Raw genomic sequence first — 9,133 nt, 5'->3', positions numbered from 1 at the left:
AGGAAGATGGAATAGACATACTTTTCCTTATTCCTCCACTAAGTACAGTTAACCTCTGGGCCTTATACATAAAACAAACATACGAATCTTTGAAAGGTGAAGAGAAGAAGCAGGCCTGCTAGGGACTGAGAGTCCCAAGAAACAACCAAATAGTGAGTCTTCTGGGTTTTCTTTTTACCTCATATATCCCATACTGGGAACTGAAGAAGCCAGCAACCTGTAAATATCAGCAAACACACACACACACACACACATATACACACACACACACACACACATCTGCTTTCTTTAGCCAAAAGAGCAGGAAAGGGGCACCCTTGGGGCAGAGAAAATTTTTAGACAGTAACTGCTCAACTCCAGTGTAACCATAGAGAAAACTGTGGCCCATCTCCACTCATGCAATCAAACGCTGAGTGAGAGGTCTATACTTGTATACTCATGAGGCTATAAGAGATATCCTCAAATCCCCATCAAAGTGGTATCAAAAAAAAGCCAAGTAGGGTGCTTTTGTCTCCCTACCATCCCAGATGATAATGATGTACACCCCCCAACCCATTGTGTCAGTGAAGATTACATGGGGAACCTGGACTTCCATTTCTCACCCAGCCATCATGGGGCATTCCTTCCCCTCACCACCTGGAGGTGGCTGGGTTTCTGAAGAAGCCTGTCAGAGACTCAAGATATTCAATATCACCCTGCAATAATGAGACTAATCTCACCCTACTTTCAGTGGCGACCCCAAGGGGACCCAAACTGTCACCTAACCCAGCAGCGACAAGAGCTCTCCACCCACTCTCAGGTGTTAACGAAGGCCAAGTTAGAACCTAGACTTCTACCTCCAGCTAGTGGTAACCAGACAATGTCCCCAATCCGCCAGAGCATGGAGAGAGAAAAACAGCTAATCTTCAGAAGGTTGAAATGAGATCCAGAGTCTCACAACATAATACAAAAATATCCAGGTTTCATTAAAAAATCACCATCACACCAGAGCCAGGATGATTTCAACTGAATGAAGTAAGACAAACAATAGATGCCAACACTGAGATGACAGAGATGTTACAATGATCTGAAAAAGATTTTAAAGCAATCATGATTAAAAAAAGCTTCAGTGAGCAATTATGAACATGCTTAAGGCAAATGAAAAAACAGAAAGCCTCAGCAAAGAAATAAAAGATATGAAGAATCAAAGGGAAATTTTATGACTGAAAAAATACAAACCTCAAAATGAAATCCCAGTGGATGGGCTCAACAGCAGAATAGAGAGGACAGGAAAAATAATCAACAAATTGGAAGGCTGAACAATAGAAATTACCCAGATTGAAAATAAGAGAGAAGAATAGACTGAAAAAAAAAATACTGAACAGATCCTCAGAGATTTATGGTATCATAACAGAAGATGCAACATTAATGTCATTGGCGTCTCCAAAAATAATGCCCAGAAACTTCCCAAATTTGGTAAAAGACAGAAACCTACACATTTAAGAAGCTGGTTGAACTCCAAACAGGATAAACCCAAAGACATACGTACCATGAATGCATACTGAATTTTGTCAAATGCCTTCTCTGAACTGATTGATATGATCATATGACTTTTCTTTTGTCTGTTAATATGGTGGATTACATTGGACATTAATTTTTTTTAATATTGGTCTAACTTTGTATATGCTTGGAATAAACCACACTTGGTCATGACTTCTAATTCCTTTAATATATTGCTGAATTCTATTTGCTAATTTTTTACTGAGGTTTTGCATGCATAGTCATGAGGGGAATCCAGATCCCTAAAACATCTTTTTTAGATATAAACACAATTATTCTCAAATTTATGTGGAAACACATAACTAAAATAATTTTGAAAAGAGATGAATAAAATGTAATCAGGCTGCCAACTTTGTAATTTACATAGCTAAAGTAACGAAAGTTGTGTGGTTATTGTTGTGTGATGGGCACATAGCAGTGGAACAGAATGGGGAGCCCGGAAATAGATTCATGTAAATATGCCTGGCTGATTTTTGACAAAGTTGCAAAAACAACTAAAAGGAAAGTTAGTCTTTTCAACTAACAGTGCTGGAGCAAATAAACATCCAGAGGCAAATAAACAAACAAACCTTGACCTAAGTCTTATAGCCACTATAAAAAATTAACTCCAAATAGATCACAGACTTAAATGTAACATAGAAAATTATAAAACATTTAGGAAAAAAGCAGAAAATCTTTGGGATCTAAGGTTAGTCAAAGAGTTCTTAGATGACACCAAAAGCACCATTAATAAAGGAAAAATTGATAACTTATATTTCAGCAAATTAAAAATGTAGGTTTTTGAAAGCTCCTGATAAGATGGGGAAAAATAAACTACAGACAGGGAGAAAATATTTACAAAACACATACCTGACAAAAAAAAAAAGAATTCTCAGAAGTCAACTGTTAAAATTCAGTTGGAAAATGGACTAAAGACATTTCACAAACAAGATCTACAACTAGCAAGTAAGCACATGAAAAGATATCCAATCATTAGTCATTAGGGAAATGCAAATTAAAACCATAATGAGATATCGCTACATACCTATCAGAATGGCTAAAATAAAAAAAAATAGCGTCAACACCAAATGCTGATGAGGATGTGGAAAAACTGGATTGCTTACACATGGCTGTTGGCAATGTAAACTGGTACAGCTACTCTGGAAAATAGTTTTTTAAGTTCTTTAAAAACTAAACGTGTAGTTACCATATAACCCATCAATCGCTCCTGGGCATTTATCCCAGACTTGTACAGGAATGTTTATAGCTAGCATCTTTATTAATAAACACCCCAGACTGGGAATAACCCAGATGCCCTTCAGTGAGTGAATAGGCAAACAAACCAGGGTGTATCCATACTACTATGGAATACTACTCTGCAATAAAAAGGAACCAACTGGGGCGCCTGGGTGGCTCAGTCGTTAAGCATCCGACTTCGGCTCAGGTCATGATCTCACGGTCTGTGGGTTCGAGCCCCACGTCGGGCTCTGTGCTGACAGCTCAGAGCCTGGAGCCTGTTTCGGATTCTGTGTCTCCCTCTCTCTCTGCCCCTCCCCTGTTCACACTCTGTCTCTCTCTGTCTCAAAAATAAATAAACGTTAAAAAAAAAATTTAAAAAGGAACCGACTACTGATACACACAGCAACCTAAATGAATCTCCAGAGAATTCTGCTGAGTTTAAAGAGCCAGTTCCCAAAGGTTACATATTGAATGATTCCATTTACATAACATTCTTGCAATGGCAAAATTATAGGAATGAAAAACAGGTTAGTGGTTGCCAAGGGTTAAGGAATAGGTGGAAGCAGGTGAAAAGTGGGTGGGGCTTAAATGCGCAGGATGAGAGAGCCTATGGTGGCATAAATATGCTGTAGCATAACTGTATCAATGTCAGTGTCCTGGCTGTAACATTGTATTATAGGTTTGTAAGATGTTACCATTAGGGAAACTGGCTAAAGGGTACCCAAGACCTCTATTTTTCGTACAGTTGCATGTGAATCTATCATGATCTTAAAATAAAACGGTTTAATTAATAAAAAAAAGCAAATACTATGTGAATATCAATATTGAAAGAGAAATGAAGTGGTGGTGGGTGGTATTCAATTTGATTGCAAGGTTTGAAAAGTTGTACTGTGGCCAACATAAGTACTCGTAATCAAGTAAAAATAAAATGTAAATATTTTCTTTCTAAAAATTTTTATTTTGTTCCAGACAGTGTCAAACTTACAGAATTCCACTTCCTTTTGCACCAATCCAACCACATGGCCTTTAGATAAACAAGAAAGACAATGACATATTCGTTTTCCAAGATCTCAAAAATATATTCTGAAAATGGCCAATATTCTTCATGTCCACCAAACAAGTAACTAAATTACCATTGTTAATAAAACCCTGAGCTGAAGTGGCCTTCCTCTCTTTCATATTCTTTGTTAAGAGTTATAGTTATATACTTGTAATTTATTTGCTTAATAACTCCCACTGGCTTGTAAACCCCAAGAGGGCATGGTCCATGTCTGTCTTACTAACTTTGACACCTTACTGTATGTCTCTGAGTCTGACAGATAATAGGTCAACAATAGATACTTAATGAATTAAAAAACAAATTAATGGGTGACTCTTTTTGTCTCTGCCCACTTTATTAGTTCCACTTTTCCAATGACACAGAGCCTCATCGACTCATCTTTCTGTCCAGAGAATTCTCTGGACAGTAGGGAATGGGTATAGGGGGGACTGTGGTTAGAGAAAGGCGGATTCATCTTTCTCATTTTGTTTCATTTCATAAGTGTAAAGGATATCCAGCTCTCCCTGGGGTAATGGCTGATGCCCATTCCTGCTAGAACTGGTTTTAAAAAAATGAAACAAAGGAAAAAAAGTCGTATCTACTCAGTTGGAAATAATGCAATCGTGCAAAATAACTTTGTGCCCATGTAATTTAGATTTGGTTAGAGATTTCCTTTTCTTTGAGGCTATGAGGCCATTAGTCTGGTTTTCCTTAGGACTTCTTCAGTCAAAAGGTCAGCCTAACCAATCACAGAGAAAATAATTGATCTTCTACAATAGTACTTGCATTTTAATGTTTCACGATCCCAAATAAGTCACACATTCTGTTTTTCTCACTTGATATGACCTTAGCATTTTAAATTGCTGTTCATTCAGTCAGTATATAAGATACTCTATCTGTGACCAGGCCAGCTTTGTGGAAACGTGTTTCTTCCTTAAAAAATATAGTCGAAAATACTAAATAATTTTCAAAAATAGAAATCAAGCAGAGAGTACATGTTTTAATGGGCAGTCTTGACCTATACAGAAAAAATGATACATTTCCTAACTTTATTCAGAACAGAGGGCAGTGCAGAGAGTTACTTATTTTCATTTGTGTGAACACCAATTATTTTACAGAGAGGTCATTGAACTGTGATATGTTAATTATGTTAGATATTCACTGCTAATGTAAAGCTTCACTTTTTTTTTTTCAAAACAGGAAAGGTGGGAGCAAACAACAGGAAGAAACAATAGCAATTTAGTTTTTAATGTAGGAATTGCATTTCTTTTTCATTACTTTTTTAATGTTTTTTTTTTTTTTTTTTTAATTTTGAGAGAGAGAAACAGAGCAGGAGTGTGGAAGTGGCAGGAGACACAGAGGGAGACACAGAATCTGAAGCAGACTCCAGGCTCTGAGCCGTCAGCACAGACCCCAATGCGGGGCTCAAACCCATGAACTGCAAGATCATGACCTGAGCCAAAGTCAGCTGCTTAACCAATTGAGCCACTCAGGAGCTCCCAGGAATTGTATTTCTCATGCAACTGTCTTGATTATCGGTGTTTCCTCCCATCTTTCCACTGTCCTTGCCTCTAAAAGCCCACTCTCCTACTTCTGGTCTTAACTTTGATCACCTGTCCTAACTCACCTCATAATGAACTAGAGGACAGATTTTTTTTTTTTTTTTTTTAAGAGGAACAGTGCATTTAGGTCCTTAGAATTCATGATTGGATCACAAACTGTCTTTACAGATTACTTCAGGAAAAACCCACATAATGGAAACAATATTTCAAAGTCAGAGTGTTTTGCTTTCAACAGTGTCCTTCTCGAATTATCACTGAACAAAATGCCATTGCTTCTTTATGTTTCATATTTGTTTTGCTTAACAAAAATAGAAACCCATCAAAACAGACTTTCCTCCAAATAAACAGTACCAGAAAAAGATTAAAGTGCCCAATTCTTCAGATGGTGATTTTATGCCTTTTCAATTTGCTTTGTGTAATTGAATTATTTGCAGACAGTTTTCCATATCCATACTTGTATGTGGGTTCTTGGTAATACAGATTGGGCTATCATAAACAACCTGTCTGCATCATAAGTCTCTGCCTCATTTTTGTTTTTAAATAAACCTGTGTTTTAAACTTAAAGTCATCTTCCTGTAAACATTTCTTACTTCTTACCTTTATCACCTTTAATTATAGCAAACAGTTCATATTCAAATTGCCATCATTTTTCAAGCTTAAATTTGTTTTCTTTTGTTTCATTTTTGTGACCAATATAACAAGATTAGCATTTAAAATTGTGCCAGGTGAGTATCGAATCATACCTTTCTAAAGAGGCAACTGATCAGAAAAAATATTTCCTGGGTATTAGTTCTTAGTAGGGTTTCTAAGTGTGTGGTGAAAACAAAATTATACTGAGAAAATATCACCACTTATAAAAATACAATCAAGAATCGGTTTAAGCCTACCTTCGATGTTCAAATTACCGTATCTGATTTCCATGAAAAACGAAGATGTATTTCAGCAAGGTTTTATGTAATCTAGGGGGCTGTATCTGAAGGGAAGTTGTAAATTAAGGGATTTGGAATGACATCTAATCTGAAGTATGAACAAGAGCAGAGTTTGTTATTATAAACTTTTTGAGAACATCCTGCCATTTCCTCCCTTAATTGGTGGAATTAATGACAAGATATATTGTAAATATTGCAAAGCAATATAAATGACATTTGGAGAAAAATTGTCACTGGATTTCTTTCTTTTCCACCCCACCCCATCTTTTTTTCTGTAATGCCTCTGCTGCAACCATTGATTCAAACCCTGGGAAACAGCATTGCTCCATAGATTCCTGTTGCTCATCAGACAAGGTCTGGGTGATGTCATAGAATCATCATCACCACAGCCTGTAACTGACCTTAAGGAAAAAATACACACATTTCACCATTTATTTGATTCCAGTGCTTGCTAGAAGCAGGCACTGCAATTAAAGAGGAAAAGGAAGCATGGAGATGAAAACAGGCAGGAGAGAGTAGAGAAAGACATACCCAGTACATGGGCCCAGGTCTAACTTTACATACAGGTATGGGCTTTTCATTCATTCATTCATTCATTCATTCATTCAAAAACTATCTGTTCAGTGACTACCATGTTCCAGCTGGATGATAGACCATAAGGAGAGAGTAGGGGTGCTTGGGTGGCTCAATTGCTTAAGCGTCCAACCCTTGATTTTGGCTCAGGTCATGATCTCACAGTTTGTGAGTTCAAGCCTGGCATCAGGCTCTGTGCTGACAGTGTAGAGCCTGCTTGGGACTCTCTCTCTCCCTCTCTCTCTCTGCCCCTCCCTCTCCCACTCTCAAAATACATAAATAAACTTTAAAAAAAATAGGGAGAGAATAAAGGAAGTAAATAATCATACAAAGAAGTGTAAATCAGTGACTCTAAAAAGAAACAAACAAACAAAGGATTTCATCAAAGAACTTGGGGAAGTTTTCCAAGGACATATCATAAGGACATATCATTTGAGCTAAAATCTGAAGGAGGGTAATACTGGGTATATAGGAGAAGAAAAATCTTTTCTAGGAGTGCATTCAGCAGAGCAAAGGCCTATGTCCCACGGAAGCATGGTGGGTGAAGAGAAATTGAAAAGACAAAGTGTCCAATATGGTGAAAGCACAGGGGAAGTACAGTGTGAAAGAGGCTTGAGCCTTGGACAACATACAGCTCACAGAGCCTTATGTTAATAACCTGGGGAGGGTCTCCAATCCCAATGACCAATGTATTACCTCTCTCCAACATGTGCCACTGGGCTTGAAATCCTTTCCCTGGAAGATAAAGCATACTGATCAAAAGCTAGTTGCCCAGACTGCTAATCAGGAATTTTAGCAGGAATTTGGATAGCAGAACAGCTACACAAAACACTGTGTTTCCAGAAAACCAACTTTCCATTCTACATACTGGTGTGTGCTCTTGCCTTTGGGATATAAGATGATGAACAAAACACAATATCTGAAGCAAGGCCTGGAGAGAAGTGACAATACAGAAGTGACTGGTTGTTTTCCATTCTCTTTAATATTCTTAGGTAAGTTACATAGAGACAAATTTCAGACCATTATAACAAATAATTTCCTAATACTGTGATCCAAAGACTGGGTGGGCTTTCAAGAAGAAAGACTGTTCTTGTGCTTGAGATGTCTATGTATAGACTTGACAGACAGATCAGATGTCTGAAGCATATATTGTGGGTAGTTAAATACACAGTAGCCAGTATGTTTGCCATTCTTGATATATAGATAGATATATCTATCGATCTTTTTTTTTTTAATTTTTTTTAACGTTTATTTTTGCGACAGAGAGAGACAGAGCATGAACGGGGGAGGGTCAGAGAGAGGGAGACACAGAATCTGAAACAGGCTCCAGGCTCTGAGCTGTCAGCACAGAGCCCGATGCGGGGCTCGAACTCACGGACCGCGAGATCATGACCTGAGTGAAGTCGGCCGCTTAACCGACTGAGCCACCCAGGCGCCCCTATCTATCGATCTTAACCAGAACATTTATTGTGCGACTAATCGCTGAAATCCTTAAGATGAACTCGATGCCTCAACTGCTGCCATCTTGGGTTGATGTGTTGTTCCTTCATGGAGTCCAGGCCTGAATCTGCAGTGTACAACTTTTAGATGCCTCATTCAACCAGTCCCAGTGCTATTTCGTCTTTCAGCCTTGGTGCTCTGGTTACACTTTCTCTTCCACTGGATAGGACAGCCACATTTTCCACAGGCCTGCTTCTGAAGGTGGTGGGCCTTAGAGTCACAGCAGAAGCACACTGTGTGTGTCTTACTGTGACACTTTCCAAATGATGACGTCCCCTTTGTCATCTTGTTTCTGTGGCTGAGACCAAAGAGGCGAGAAGACAAGGCACCTATTCCTAATATTCTTCATTATGCTGTGAACATTCTCCTGTTTAATGGGCAACATGTGTTGTCTCAGTGGATCCAAAATGACAAAACAGGAGTAGAAAAATGACTCCTGATTGTCAAAAACCAAGACAAAGATGCTTGAAGAACTCAGACCATAAAAATTTTGTCCTAAACAAAATTCGGGGAATATTTGGGAATGCATACGAAAAGCCAGGCTACAGTGCCCCCTATTAAATATTCTTTAGATCTTTGGTGAGGAGAAAATTTAATTTAATATAAAATAATAAAGCTGAAAGCTAAAATTTCTGAAAATTATCTATTTTTCTGACCATTTCAGGTACCTGATCCCTACCCTAACCTGGTCCAAACACAACTTAAACCTTTATAATAAGTGGAAATCAAGAAGAGGGCAACCCTCTGACATCAATCCCCACCCCACATCCAGC

At 38.1% G+C, this 9,133-nt stretch overlaps 1 pseudogene; it reads right to left on the bottom strand.

Annotated features, from left to right (window-relative positions):
- Positions 1 to 8,351: 8,351 nt before the first annotated feature.
- Positions 8,352 to 8,645, bottom strand: LOC124525903 (60S ribosomal protein L37-like; annotated as a pseudogene).
- Positions 8,646 to 9,133: the final 488 nt, after the last annotated feature.

This window comes from Lynx rufus, unplaced genomic scaffold, assembly GCF_022079265.1.
Source record: "Lynx rufus isolate CCGP_SWC_20201006 ecotype Redwood Valley unplaced genomic scaffold, mLynRuf1.p SCAF_5, whole genome shotgun sequence".
Taxonomy (NCBI): Eukaryota; Metazoa; Chordata; class Mammalia; order Carnivora; family Felidae; genus Lynx; species Lynx rufus.
Note: the sequence above shows the minus strand (reverse complement) of the source record. Positions and strands in the feature narration are given on the sequence as shown.